We start from the raw sequence: 15,207 nt of genomic DNA on the forward strand, positions 1-15,207 counted from the left end.
CTGTGTCTGTAGTGAAAATGTGGAGTGCTTAGATTCGTCATTTACAACAACTACAACAATAAGGGTAAATAATTGTACACTAATATTTCATTATCGTAAACTATGATTGATTGATTAATTGTTAGATTGACACAAAAGTTGAGAAACTGAGTTTATAGGTTATGTCATACTATTGACAAATGTTGATAGTGTTAAGTAAATTATTAGTTTAAATCACTCTGCAATCAATCGTAATTCAGTCGATTGAGAAGAAACAGCGCGTTTCAACTGCAAACAACTATTGTGCAATTTAATAATATTCATATCAATAAATATTCTACCGAGAAAAAGACGTTGTCACGTAAAATCTTCGCCCGTAAAACCGACTTTACAGGCAACCGATTTTTTTTTAATTCTCTGCTTTGGCATGGCATTGTATCATCTATGTGTGTGTTGTAATCCTCATCTAGCCCGTTAAATTTTGGTTGCCGAGAGTTTAGCCGGTCTTTGGTTTTGTTGATGAGATTTTTTTGTTACTCATCTGCTTTCTTTAAGTGTTCTATGAGCCCGCTTTGAGATGCCCGTTGTCAGATATGGGCTCCGTCCGGCTCGCGGAGATAAAGAATACGGCCGGGGCCAGAAAGCCCTGCCTGTCGTAAGAGGCGACTAATGGGTAGGAATAGGGAGGTGGAGAGCCGTCGTTTGAGGTGTCGGGTTGGTAGAAACGCACACGGTCGCTTCGGCGACACGGTCACCGGTCTACATTCCTAGTATCCGAGACGAGACTACTCGTGGGACCACTCTACTCCCATTCCAAAAGAGCCTGGTGAGGTTGAACGAGCTGGGCCCGTAAATACCTCTCCTGACCTTGGTCAGGAGGGGTGTGGACACACCGCGCCTGACGGCGGTCAGGAGCGGTGTAGGTGCCCCGGCACGTACCCACCGGGAGATCCAAGAGTGGTAGAGGAGAGATCCTCGGCGGCGACCTGTCTACGTGTGAGGTGGAAATTCCTCCGCCTGCCGAACCTACCCGCCCGTAGTGTGGGAGTAACGGGTAGGCAAGGTACTCACAACACAGGTACTACGGGGAAGGTGGAGCCCCCGCGGGTTGCGTGTGCTAGACGTGTCGTGGTAACCCTACGGGGTACCCCCACGGGGGGACCCACGGGACGTCTTTGGTACGCGCCCCGTGGCACCTTCACTTTGGTGTCGGACTCGTAGGGGCAGAGGTTTCACTAACGGGCGTATGCCGAAAGGCCAGGTAGCCCAGGGTCCTGCCAGTTTTTTAATTGGAGGGCACGCCATTCATGTCATGTCAGATATGGGTTCTTACATACTTTATTTCTTCCGATACCATCTTGGTTTCTTCAAGTGGGTCTATTTTTATATTTTCGTCGGTGTTTTGACTGGAGTCGCTTGCGTTAGATATTTCGCTAACTCTTATTTTCCTAATTTCTTCCATTGTTTACCTCCGACCAGCTTAATAGCTCTTGTAGACGTCTTTCTCAACAAACTTGCGTAACTCACCGCTTTTCTTAAAACTGACCGTTTTGCTTCGAACAACCGTGCAAGGGATGTGCACTTTTTCTATGCTTTCTATGTTATAAGCTAAGTAACAGAATGAGTTTATGTAAAAAAACGATCTGCGGTCCGTTAATAAAAAAACGTCTTCATGAAGTGTGATTGACGTCAAATGTGATTCCAAATAAGTAATTTTGTCATGGTAATGACCATGCCAGTTTAGTTATTCAAAAAGTTTAAAACTCAACATAAAAAGAAATTCTCCAAATTTTTTACATAATAAAATAATACGTAACTATTCCCTTATATTTTTTATCTTTTTATTTGTATATAAGAATTTTAAAAGAGTCGTTACTTTTACCTCTATTTGTAAACTAACGTCAATTTTACGAATGTCTATGTCTTTTTGCCTTTTTTTATGACCATTTTACTCTTTTCCTCATTCTCCTGTTCATAATAATGAGATAATTACTAAAAAATCTACACTTCAAAGAAAGTTATTTGCATAATTCTAATTATAAAATCACAAATTATTAAACAATATGACTTAAAGTAAGATGTGTATAGAACTTATAAATAACAGAAATGTATAAAAAGGTGTGCATATCCCACAAGCAATCTGTTTTTGCAATTGCAAATTGCAATCATTAAGTTATTAATTATCTAAATAAATAGGCGTTTTAATTAATAATACTCATTAAGAAATTAACATAGTATAACTGAAGATTCTCTGCTTTAAAATCCGATTTTCCCACAAAGAATGCTTAGGTAACATATTGCAGGGTGTTAAAAGTTGAACATTAGAAAAATATTGACCATATTTTTTACTACTCTGTATAATTTTTCTAAATGTGATAAATGCTTTTTGTGTAATAATATACATCTGTTGTGGCGGCTGTTGCTCAGTGATTATGGTACTGGCGTATCAAGTCGGACGGACCAGGTTCGATCCCCTGCACAGAGAGCACGTAAAGCCGTCGGTCTCGGTTACTAATTGTCGACACAAAAAACCTGAGCCAGAATGTTACATGAATGGAAGATGTACAATAAACCAATTAGTTGCAGTACGATCGGTTATAACATCAATCGGCTTCTATAAAAAAAATAAAAAAAAATTGTCAATTTTACTTTTACCAGTAGGGTACAACATAGGTAAACGGCACCTGTTTGGTTTTAAATGTTACGTTACCGACAGTACACTAATTCTGAATTTTTGAATATTCGCACTCAATAGAGGATACCTTCAGTTTACTTAAATTAAAGACAGAGTACACTTTAGGCCAAAATAATCAATTAAAATATCCCAATTGAGTATCCATTATCCGTAACAAATGAAAACTTGATATTATCAAAACAATGGTAATGTGTAAAAAAATGACACATAATTATGATGGGTTCACACTTTCTAACTTCATTCTTTTACACATATCTTTAGACGTTTAACTAAAAACTGTCCTATCCTAAACCATTTATGGGCTGCGTTTTGTCGGATGATGGCTTTTTGAACCTTACCCTTACAGTTAAAAGCAGTATTTAATGGTTCCTGAAAAATTTCCTGGATAATGTTGCCTTTCCCGGTTCATACATACTTTTTTAATTTCTATTTTTCAATATTTGGTTGATTCTCTTTTCGGTCGAGGTTTCGCTGGTTGACGAACCTAAAGGCCCCGTCTCCTTTCCTGCCAGATCTTGGTCTCAAAGTCTCATGATCAGTAAATATTAGGTTACCATCTTTTATCATATGCTGTGATGATATCTATGATGCTTTTACTGCGGATATCCTGTGTGGATCTTTAATGTGATGGTTTTCTACTTGCCTTTCAAATGTCAATGCTGGTGACTTAGTCAATTCTTTCGCTTCCGGAGTCAATTTCTTAACACCAGGACAATGAAGTGCCTGTTGGCTGGTAAGCGGTGGATTGCTTATACTGGCAATCACTAGGTCGCCAAAGCATCGTTAGTTATCCACCTGAGTGCACCACGTGCAAGTGAGGTTTTAAAATTGGGTTGGGGGATTTATGATTGGCCATCACTTCTTACACCCCTATAAAATTGTATTCCTTTCACCAAACCAGTCGTAGAGACATTAAAAAAATATATATGTTTTGGTTGCCTTCTGTTGGCAACAGCCATGTTTTGAGTTAAAAAATTCTGAGGTTGGTGGTGTGCCCTCTGGTTGATATCAAGCGCCAATTAAACATTAGACATTAAACAATAATAAAATAGGAGATGATGAAGAAGATCCAGAGTTAGAAATTAGAAACACAAAAACATGCAATGAATATAAATATCTCGGATCTATAATATCTAAAGAAAGCACTACCAAAAGAGAAATCGTAAACAGAACGCAGCAGGGAAAAAAATACGGTAAATATTCTAAACTCTCTACTATGGTCTAAAGATATTAGACATGAAACGAAATTGACAATCTATCGAACCTTGGTAGAGCCTATTATGATTTATGGGGAAGAAGTTTGGCAGATCTCGAAAAAAAAAATAAAAAAAGAATAGAAGTAGTAGAAATGGATTTTCTAAGGAGAGCGTGTGGTGTATCCAAAAAAGATCATATCAGTAATGAAGATATTAGAAGGAGGACAAATACTGTATATTCCAGTGTAGACAGAATTGAAACGAGACAACTAGTGTGGTATGGTCTCACGTGAAGCGAATGAATGAAGATAGATGGCCAAAGAAAGCTTTAAATTACGTACCACAACAAAGAAAAAGAAGGGGAAGGCCTGCAGTTACCTGTGTAGAAAATGTACGGCACATAATGAGAGATAGAGTCATCAAAGAAGACGAATGGATGGACAGAAAACGGTGGCGGTCGAAATGCGAGAAGCGGCACCGGCTGTAGGAACTTCGCTTATATATATATATATATATATATATATATATATATATATATATATATATATATATATATATATATATATTACAATCAATTGTTTAATCTCGTATAAATAAAATATTTAACTTAAACATGCCACAAGAAAACAGTTTCAGAATCACTTTAAATATATTAAGCTTTATTGTTATATCGCTATTTTTATTTTTTAAACAATTAAACTTTTAGTAAATTCACTCTTACTCATCAAGGATACAAATAGTGGAATCCCCCCTTTTTTTAATCTTTTTCAACACATTTTGTTTTTGGTAAATATTTGTCGTAAGTAGTAAATAAACAGTTTTATGGATAATTAGAAAATGCAGTTCCCATTAAGTCGAGAAGTCTATCGAAAAAATTTTAAAATATGTAGGAATGTTGTATTATTAACTTTTCTTTCTCGATGACAGCTAGGAAACAGTTTCAATTAAAAATTTATTTGTGCTTCATAAGATAGCAATAAAAACATATCTTAGGATTTATAATTAAATTTATTTATATACTCTTATGTATACTCAATTTATAGGATATGGCTATTACTGATAATGTATATCAAACAAGTTCATCCAATATCCCTTTTTTTCTTTCAACAGGTGACACCTTGCTCCATAAGAGGCTTCGGTGATTAGTTTTCTTAACTTTTATCCATTTTTTTCGGTCCTTCCGGTTCCTGCTCAATTATTTCGTTTCTCTTATGGTTTTTTCTCTTTTCCTGTCTATTTCGAGTATTTGTTGAGAATATGTGTTCCTTGGCCTTCCTTTCGTTCTACGTCTTTTCTTCTTGCTTCGCATATTACGTTATGCTTTTGTCCACTCTATTATCTACCATTCTGCAAATGTGTCCCTAATAACTTACCTGGATATTCTCCATCGAATTTATTATGGGTTCCTGTTGTAATTCAGTTCTTATTTCCTCATTTCCAATTCTATCAAATGTTGGTATTCGTGCTATTCTTCTGAGGTATTTCATCTGTGTTGTATTTACATTACTGTCGTCGTGCTTAGGTTATCTTATCTATGTGTCACTTGCGTATAGTATTACTGGTTTGGCTATTGCTTTATACACATGTAATTTCATATTTCGTCCTATCTCCTTTTTTTTTAGTATAGTTTTATTTATGGCATAATATTTTTGTTCACTTTATGTGTCCTATCTCAATATTTTTCTCTCTCCCATTTTTCCATCATATGTTATCAAAACTAGGTATACGAATGTTGTTACTTTCTCTAGTTACTATCCTTTGCAGAAATTTTCTTATTCTTATTTTTTTTATTTATTGTTCATTTATTATTATTTTGGCCGTTTCTGTATTTATTACCATATATTCATTTTTTTCTGTTTATTCAATCCATATATTTAGAATTCTCTGTAGTTTTATCTGCCATCAGTATGATATCGTCCGCATACAAAAGCCCCATAATGCAAATTTTTGTATCACACACAGGTTTGGAATAATTTAGTTTTCTCTGTCGTATTCTTTTTTATCCTATCTAATACCATGTTGAAAAATAGAGGGCCAAAGGTTATCTTCTTGTTTTATTCCTTTTTCTATATGGATTTTATCAGATTTTTTAAAATTTATTGTATCCGTTCTCTTACTGTTCCATAGATACTCTTGATTATTTTTAGTATGTGCTTTGGTACTTTCAGTTGTTCTAGGCAATTCTATATAGTCTCTCACAAATGTCAGGTGTAGTTTTTTTCCTCTTTCTATTTTTTTCTGCATTATTTTTCTTATTAAGAAAATCTGTTGCCCCTCCACCTTTTTCAAAAGCTGCTTCCATTCTATTTTTCACAATTCTTCCCAGTCTATTCTCTATAATTCAAGTACATAATTTTAAAACAACAGATAGCGTGCAAATAGCTCTATAATTGTTGCATTCAGTTGTATCACCTTTTTTATGGATCGGAAGGAACAGATTTCCTTCTCATGCCTTCGGTATTGTCCTTTGATTTCCTTCTAGTCCAGTATAGGTACTTTCCTAACTCCGGTTCAATATTGTCACTTCCGCTTTTTATCTTTAGCTTCTTTACTGCTTCTTCCAATTCTTCCATACTGTCTGGTTCAGATATTGCCTCGCCGTCATTCCAATTCTTTCCGTCATATTCTTCATTTAGTTTAAATTTTTGTGTATTATCGTTATGATAAATTTTTAGTATATCGTTTGTTTTTCTTTGAAGGTTATTAGAGTCGTCTTTTAGCGCTCGAACTTGTTTTTTTTTTACTTATTGCTTTGATTTTCTTCCAGCGTAATCCATTATTTTTCTTGTAACTCGACTTTATTCCTTCCTTGCTTCCTTGCCATCCTAATCAATTTTTTATCTTTCTCTCTTTTGTCCTGCTCGTTTTTTGTATTTATGTATTCTTTCCATGCTTCTTTCTTCTTTTTAATTTTTGCTTTTGTTAAATATAAATTATGAAACTAAAAAATATTTCTTATTCACGTTTAATAGCCAACATAGAACTAAAATAGAAAATAAATATTTCAAATTTATTCACGGAAATTATTCTAAACTATATTATGTACATAGGAATAATCTTTAATAATTTTAAAATTAAAATTGGCGAACATGAAATAATAGATTAATTATTCGTGTTCAAAGCATTTATAAGCAGGTACATAACAGTTTTTTTACAAAAAGTTATCATAAAAATCATACGAAACAATAAAAAACATCTTTTTTATTATAAGAAATGCACGAACAGCAATTTTTTCAAGATGTCACGAACTGCTGCGGGAAAAAGGATATTTTTGAGCATGAGTATAATTCTTAAAGATGCGCAAATTCTTCTTCCTTTCATATCAAACTTAAGTTTTTCATTCTTCTCAATATTGTGCTAAATCCATACCTCTTGCCTTGCTCTTCGCCGTTTCTATTCGTATTGTCTTAAATATATTATCGCCCTCTACTACTGTTCCAGCTATAATAGCATGCATTATTCAACACGGGATCAAAAGAAATCGCTGTTTCCTGTAATAAAGAAAATGTTACATGTTATTAATGTAATTAAATTTTTAGAGAACATAATACAGGTATTTATGCACTTAAATTCATAATGTACATGTGTTGATAACCGTCGTTTTTATTTTTATACCTTTTCCGATAAAATCAACTGGCTCGTGTTCGAGTCATGCTCCAGATTAAAAAATCGATGCAAAGCCAGCGGGCAATTACTTCCAATAGAACAAATAATCTATAATAATTAATCCTTAGAATCCGGGAAACCAGAGCGAGTTAAAAATAATAAACCTTTTACAAGAGACCCAGCTGGCTGATGATATATTACTAAGAAAGACAAAAGAAACAAATAGTCGGTTCCTTCAGTTCAAAATCTTAATTGTTTATTATAAAAAAGAATTTCCGGTTCATGTAGTTCACGTGCATTGGCGGCGAAAAAGGCATTGTCTTGATTTTTTGAATAAAGATTAGTATTCTATACTTTCTACGAAACTATTGAAAGATTGGGAGAGATGCTGACAATACGTTAATCAGTGTCTCATATTTCCAAGCACTGATAAATTTAATCAGCAAATTAGTAGCACATATCACAATGGATTTTATCTCTAATTCCTTTATTGTACTGAAAAAGTCATTATGAGATAAGTAAAAAGAATAGGAATTTTAGAGTTGAAACGGTTTCGTTTTTCTGAAAATCGAATTTTTCTTATTTTTCCGCAATGTTTCCAATGTAAAATTTTTCGTTTTCACGATCTGCCGGTATACCTTTTTTGTAGATTCCTTCGTCAAACTAACAAACTTTCAAGTAGCATGAAGGAGAAAATCACGAATACTGACCTATTACCATTCCATGTTTCGGGCATAATTAACACACACTGGGCACAAGTAGCCCTTATGCCAACATTTTTAAAAATAAAATCAATAAGTACTTTATCGATTCGTAAAGTGGAATCAGGGAGAAAATCCTCGCAGCACAAGTGATTTTCTTTAAAAACGAAAATTCCATTTTCTCGCAAATTTTCCTAGGAAACCTTACAGTTTTCACATATTTTTCTCTCTTTGATTTCATCTTTCAGTGTTCTCAAAGGCATGATGGATAAAATCGTGGCTCAACTTCTATTGAAATCTAACGGTCTAATACCTTGGCACAGACGTATCTAATCGAACTTGAAATAAAGTATTTAACCGTTTCTAGTATACATATCAGAAAATTTGAAGTTATGAAGAAATCGTTTCGAGGTGACTTATTTACCAAGAGAGGCTTTGTATACTCCATGTTGTAAAAGTCGTAGTAATTTTTCGTAGTTTTGATCGTGGTCGTTGATCTAATCTATTAAGAAGCTTTTGATTTACTGGTATACGTGAGTAAATAGTCGGATTTGCTTGAAATAAACCGTTAAGGGCTTCTCCTATGAGGGCGCGCTCTTTATGTCTTAAACAGGTTCTCCCGACAGTCTAGAATAAGTGACATGCAAGGTTATCGATGAATACAAGATGTGGGGATTAGAAATCAACATAAAAAAATTTAAGAATATCTTAACAAATCTCGATGTAGAAACGGAGAGGAGGTAGACAAAATAGACAAGCAAGAAAAGCTCGATTGAACGAATCAAGTCGTAAATACGAGATATTATAAAACTTAAAAACAAACAAATTGCCTAGACGTGGAAACAGTGACACTGTTAGTCGCCTATAAAATTTTGAAAGCCCAAATTTTGGGAGATACACCTTTCAATATTGATCAATGGATATAGTCACCACGCTTTGCTTGGAAATATGACAGATTCAGATTATCATAGACGAATTGAAGCTTTAGAAGCTTTTGAAAAATGCTTTAGATATATTGACTGGAAAAATTTGGAAATATTACCAAATTTGAAAAAGGATCTTTTAGACCTGGGTACTCCAGTCAGCATAGTCATAGATATATGTAATATCCGTTTTCTTTTCGTCCTGCGCCTTCCGGTTTTCAGTCTCCATTCACATCTATTGGCCCAGTCTCCGGGTCATATATATCTCTCTCAAATGGACTTTTCGACTATAAATTCGACCGTCATTCTTTGTACATGCCCGTACCAAATAAGCTGTATTTTTTCTATAATGGTGGTTGTTCTGTTCATGGTTTGTCTTATTCTTTTATTTGTTACATCGTATATTGTCGTAAATAAGTTGCAAATATGTGATGAAATAATTTAATATGAACAATATATTATTTTGAATCCATTCGCTTATTTATATATATATTTTATAGTATCTGATGAGTTTTCAATTATAAACCTATTAAAAACTAATTGTTGTTTGCCCAGAACTCTATTTTTCTCCGCTTTGTTTGCATACTGAATATTTTGTATCCATTTTGAAAAGAAACAACGGCCACCTTCAATATTGAATTAGGAAAATAGTTTCCTAATTCCGAACATTTACAAAATAAATAACACAAAAAAGTATTTACTCAATTTGCGTCAATTATCATACTTGCAATTGGAAGCATAAAATAGTCAAATATATTTTTTTAATGTTTGCGTTTCTTTTGAAGAGCTATCTGCAATAATCGTATTAGTATATATACATCTGTTTCCAGATATATAGATTGGTATTAGTAATTATAACGAAGTACAGACTCATTTACTTACTCATCCTCCTCTAGAACCGCTCAGAGCATTGACGAGAACGATCATTGAATGATGAATGTTTGTACACATATCGTGAACTCATTATCATTCTGCCAGAAATAATGTACCGCCTCTACTAGTTCTCCTTTAGTTCCCCTAGTGTGATACGATTTCTGACGTAATTTTTGTTTAAAAAAGTACCAATCATTCTCGATCTTTTATGTTACTGATCATTTGACACAGCGGATGACTTAAAACTGAATGGTCTTAAATTGATTGATCTTTTTAAAGCTAACCAACGTAACTTAACTTTATAAAACCTCACCAAGTTACTTAACCTTGTCCGCTTCGCCTCTTGCTGCACACCTCGAAACGTATGTTTTTCTCTAAAATAATAAACTGTGTGACCAATGTTCTGCAACATGGTTAGTACACACCCCTGTCTTCAGACCTTTTGAAATATTTGCTCTGGTTAACGAAAAGTAAAACTTTTTAAAGTTATGTGTCTTCCTGATTGATGATCCGTCCATGTTTCTTTCCTACCTTTTCTAACCTGTTCTTATGGTTTTGATTAAATCTTTCTATTTGCTACTTTTTAAATAAGTAATGTAACCTTCCCACTGTTCGTGCTTTGCCCTATGGTACTTCTTTTTGTCATTTTCATACGTTTTATTCCACATGTAATACTAACAATATTATTAACTAAAAACTTTTAAAGCCCATTTGCGCTATCATTCATTCACCTAACCTGGACTTCCTTTAATTCAAACTGAGAAATACCGTTATTAAAAATATAATTTTCGTTTTATATCCGTTACTCTGGTAAAAGTTATTAAATATTTCACACTTATTTATTTTCCGTGTCTGGATTACTTCTTTAAATCTGATATAACTCATACTCCACCACTTGGATGGCTTTTAAATTGGTTGCCATTAAGACAAGGAGAGTGCCGAGGTACGTACTAACCAATAGATGCGTCACACATACATCTATCATCATCTGGATACCATTACCTTTTTTAATTTGACTTGAATCGTAATGTGCTGGTAAAAGTAATTGTTAACTCGCAGCCAGTTTTTTAGGATCTAGGACACTAACAGGCAGTTTCCTTGAAAGCTGTAAGTCGACATTGGATTTTGAGAAACATAGGATGCCGCGGTTCACTTTCTTGTTTCTTCTTTACAATTTCAGAAACCACGATTTTTCTGACGTTGGGAGGAACAAATTCTATTACATATATGGTATATGGTATATCCCTTTATTGGCGCATGTCCAGTAGGGAATGTTCAATATACATTTTGTCATTTGCAGTGCAGAGCACTTTTGCTTTTAGGCTCTGAATCGAAATATTTTATACCTGATTGTATTTTGCAAGTTCATCAGCTCTTTCATTGCCATTTATTTCCCGATTATCCTGACACCCATATCAGTGACATGGTTATAGTCCGGCAACTTCTTTCCGGCATTCTCACTACACCTCATTCAAATTCGACGTGCAGTAAAAGTAAACAAAACCAGGCTATGCTACGTAAGACTCCATAGGCGTGCGGTTTTGCTTTCATATTTTCTATCAAATTAATAAAACAGTATGTACAATTAAAGATTTGTTTACTATGAACAACGAAGATAAAATATACAATGTTAGTATTATTTTCAAGGAAATTCAAAATTAGCTTCACTACTGTAAAATAAAAAGAAACTTATGGTTTGACAAAAATAATAAAGCAGTAATTGCAACGTTGTTTTGACACTTAAACGATCGAAATCGAAACATCAAATACACTTATTTTTTTAAAGTAAATTGTGTGTTAGTTCGCCTCAAAAGAAGTAACTTATTATTATGTTTTCAGTTTTTATTTAAAAAACAATAAAACTCACGTGATCTAGATTACAAATGTTACCAGAAATTGAAATCTCATTTTATATAAATTTCGTAAATTTGAATACAGATATACCTTAACTTAAAATGTTTTCATAACGAAAATTTTGTATTAAAAAAAAATAAGGTGCACTTGGAGAAGTGCCGCCAGAAGTAAAAACTTCTTAAATTTTCATTTATGACAAATATTTTAAGTTGCTGCATTGGATTTCCTTGAAAACCATACTAACATTGCATATTTTATATTTGTTATTCATAGTAAACAAAACTGTAATTTTACATATTGTTTTAATAATTTAATACGAAAGCAAAACCGTATGCCAAATTTTGATTTATTGACTAAGAAGGCTTCTGGCTGAGTACAAAATAAACAACTGATCAAATCCTATCACGCGATATAGAAAATGAAAGGGATATAACGAATATATTAAGATAGAAAATCAATTACATATCTTAATAGATTCGTTATATCGTCCCTTTTCATTTGCTATGTCGCAAGTTAGGTTTCGATCAGTTGTTTATTTTGAACTTAGCCAGAGGCCTTCCTTAAGTCAATAAATCAAAATTTGTCTATAGTAAATTTATTTTCATTCATAGTGCCTTATGATATCTCGTACATAACTATACGTTCTATATAATCAAGATCCTGTGTAGTGCCATTTTGGTAGTCGCCATGTTTTTTTCTATCTTAATATATTCGTTATATACTCCCCGTTTAATAAATATCGACAACCGAGTTGAAGAAAGCGGATATTCAAAAGTGGCTGCGATCAAAAGTTTTGACAATTCAGTTCTAAAAGTCGAGCTTTTGACTATTGTGAATAAACATAAAAAAATACACTATTGTAAGCATATTGTAGATGAAATGGGTAAAGAAAAAAGAAGGTATTCACAGGCAATCGAGGTAGATTCTGAGTAAAATATTACCTAAGTTACACTTTGAGTTTTTTGTTTTATTTATTACTCAGATATGTTGAATGTTTTTATTTTTGACAAGATTTTTCTGACCTTTGCATAGGTTTTTGCTTTGAAATTTCGTTTTCCTTAAACCAACGAATGGAGTGCCATTAAGAGCTCAGTTCACGAGTGGCAACTCCGTTTCAACCTTAAATATTACGTTTAATTTTAAAACATTTTTACACATTTAATGTAATTGTATTTTAATTCCGTGCATTACAATAACGGATTCACGTTATTATGTTGTTGGAAAACCTCATTCTAACATGTTTATTCAGTTATTTTCAGTTCTGTTATTCCTGTGAACGACTTATGCTACGATGTCTACTTCATATTTTCATATGTATTTCATAATACAGGAAAATATAGGTTTATACATCGTTAAAATCATGATGTGGGAGTGCCCCTCGTAACAATCATACTGTTGACGGTTTATTTATACTTACTGCAGCTCTATCTTGTATTTAGTGTAGAAATGTTTAGAAAGGTTTTCGAAGCCCCGCCCATTGTAACGTCAGAGGTGAGGTAGTCCATTAATAAACACAACTGACCGTTTCCACTAAACAGACTCGAGTTTCAAAAACTCGGGACTCGAAAAACAAAACGAACTGTTTCAAAACACGCCAGTCTTTAGTAAAGTTTGTGAAAAGTTGCTATTTTGTTTTATTGGATATGAGTTTGTGTTTTGTTTTTATTTTGTCCGTTTGGTGGGAAACCGCCATTAGATATTACATTTAATTTTAAAACAATTTTTACATATTTAATTTAATTTTATTAATTCAATGCATTACAATCACGAATTCGCATATTATGTTGTTGGAAAACCTCATTCTAACATTTATTAATTTAATTTTATCTTTGTTATTCTTCTGATCATAAAATATAAATGATAACATTTATTATAAATATAAATGAATAAATTCAAGCACTGTAATTCCCTGACGCACGCCCTGGCTATAATATTATCACTAGAACAACAGTGGTCCAATTAAGTTATAGCAATTCTTCCGCGTACAAGGACTACTAAATGATATGGTATGCTGAGTTTCGTATACGATGTCTATTTATATATTTTATGAGGTGGATATTATGTACGTTTATACATTGTAAATCGTGATTTGGGAGTGCTCCTCGTAATATTCATAATGTTGATAACGTGTGTTGGTTTGTTTACTGCTACTGCATCTTTAAGATAAATTTGGTGTAGCTATAGGGCTCCGAAGACACCCCCAGCTGTTTGTCTATCTATATACTAAAATGTAGTATAATTTAGGACTAAACACGAATTGATATCTAAGAGACACTTTTTAAAATAGTTTTAGAAAAACAATAGTTTTCACAGTGTTTTTTTTTGTATCTGGTTTGTGTTTTTATTGTTATATTCTACAGTCATTTGAATATATATCTAAGAAAGATCGTGCATTATATAGAACAGACATTTGGTAATTACATTACTATTCTCATTCATGTCCTAAGCCACTGCATTTGTTTGAGAAACACATGGTCTATTAAATTATCATTATTATTGTCTGGGTCTGTGTTGTGGAACATGTATACACGAAGTAATGTCAGGTTCATAAAAAACAGTAATTAATTTCTTGTACAATAGTACGTTTCAGCTTTATTCGAATTTGGAGATTGATACGGACCAGAAAATTTATTACTAGAAAAAAATAAAGGAAAAAATGATAGTCATTACTGAAATTGTGGGTTGGTTACATAGTCTTTCTAACATTTTTTTAAATGAAGACCAATTAGTCGGAACATAGCATTAGTCGTAAGCGGTTTTAGTATGTGATTTTTCAGTTGGAACAAACCAAACAATGACCTTTTCGTAGGAAGAAGTTGGCTAACCGGTATTTATTTTTATTTCGCTATAAACAAAAGATTCTAATTGAAAAGGTGCCACTGGTAGAAAGTGATGTAATTATTAAATTAGTCTAATAATATAATTTTGATGTTTAATTGGTAAAACAATTTGTAAAAACAAAATATGTTCAGAAAAAAGTTTAACTATTAAATTTGTCTTTATACCATTTTTATAAACATATACTTACTTATTTCGAAAATATAATTTAAGTTAGCTTTGCAGGACACGGAACGGGACAGATAGAAAAGTGCGGGTCACGGGACGGGACAAGAGCCTGTCCCGTGTGAAACCCTAGATATTACACTCAGTAACTCAAGTTTTAGTCTAATTTTGGTATTAATATGCTCAAGTATGAAGATGTGGTTGATATTATAGTTATTGCCATAATGTTGTCGCCACCTAGCGACAGTAAAATTGTATTGAGTCAAAAAACTGTAGTATTATAACGAGAACACATGAGAGAACGTATAAAATTTGCACAAAATTCAGATGTGTATGAAATCCTGTAGAAATAGAATCACTCCTATGAATATGCCTCA

General features: G+C 33.2%; 1 protein-coding gene across 10 annotated transcripts in view; it reads left to right on the forward strand.

The window, feature by feature from the left end:
- Positions 1–15,207, forward strand: part of LOC140437027 (uncharacterized) — a 559,923-nt gene that overhangs the window by 533,230 nt on the left and 11,486 nt on the right. The gene's annotated exons all lie outside the window — the stretch shown is intronic.

Source organism: Diabrotica undecimpunctata, chromosome 3 (genome assembly GCF_040954645.1).
Source record: "Diabrotica undecimpunctata isolate CICGRU chromosome 3, icDiaUnde3, whole genome shotgun sequence".
In the NCBI taxonomy this organism is placed as follows: domain Eukaryota; kingdom Metazoa; phylum Arthropoda; class Insecta; order Coleoptera; family Chrysomelidae; genus Diabrotica; species Diabrotica undecimpunctata.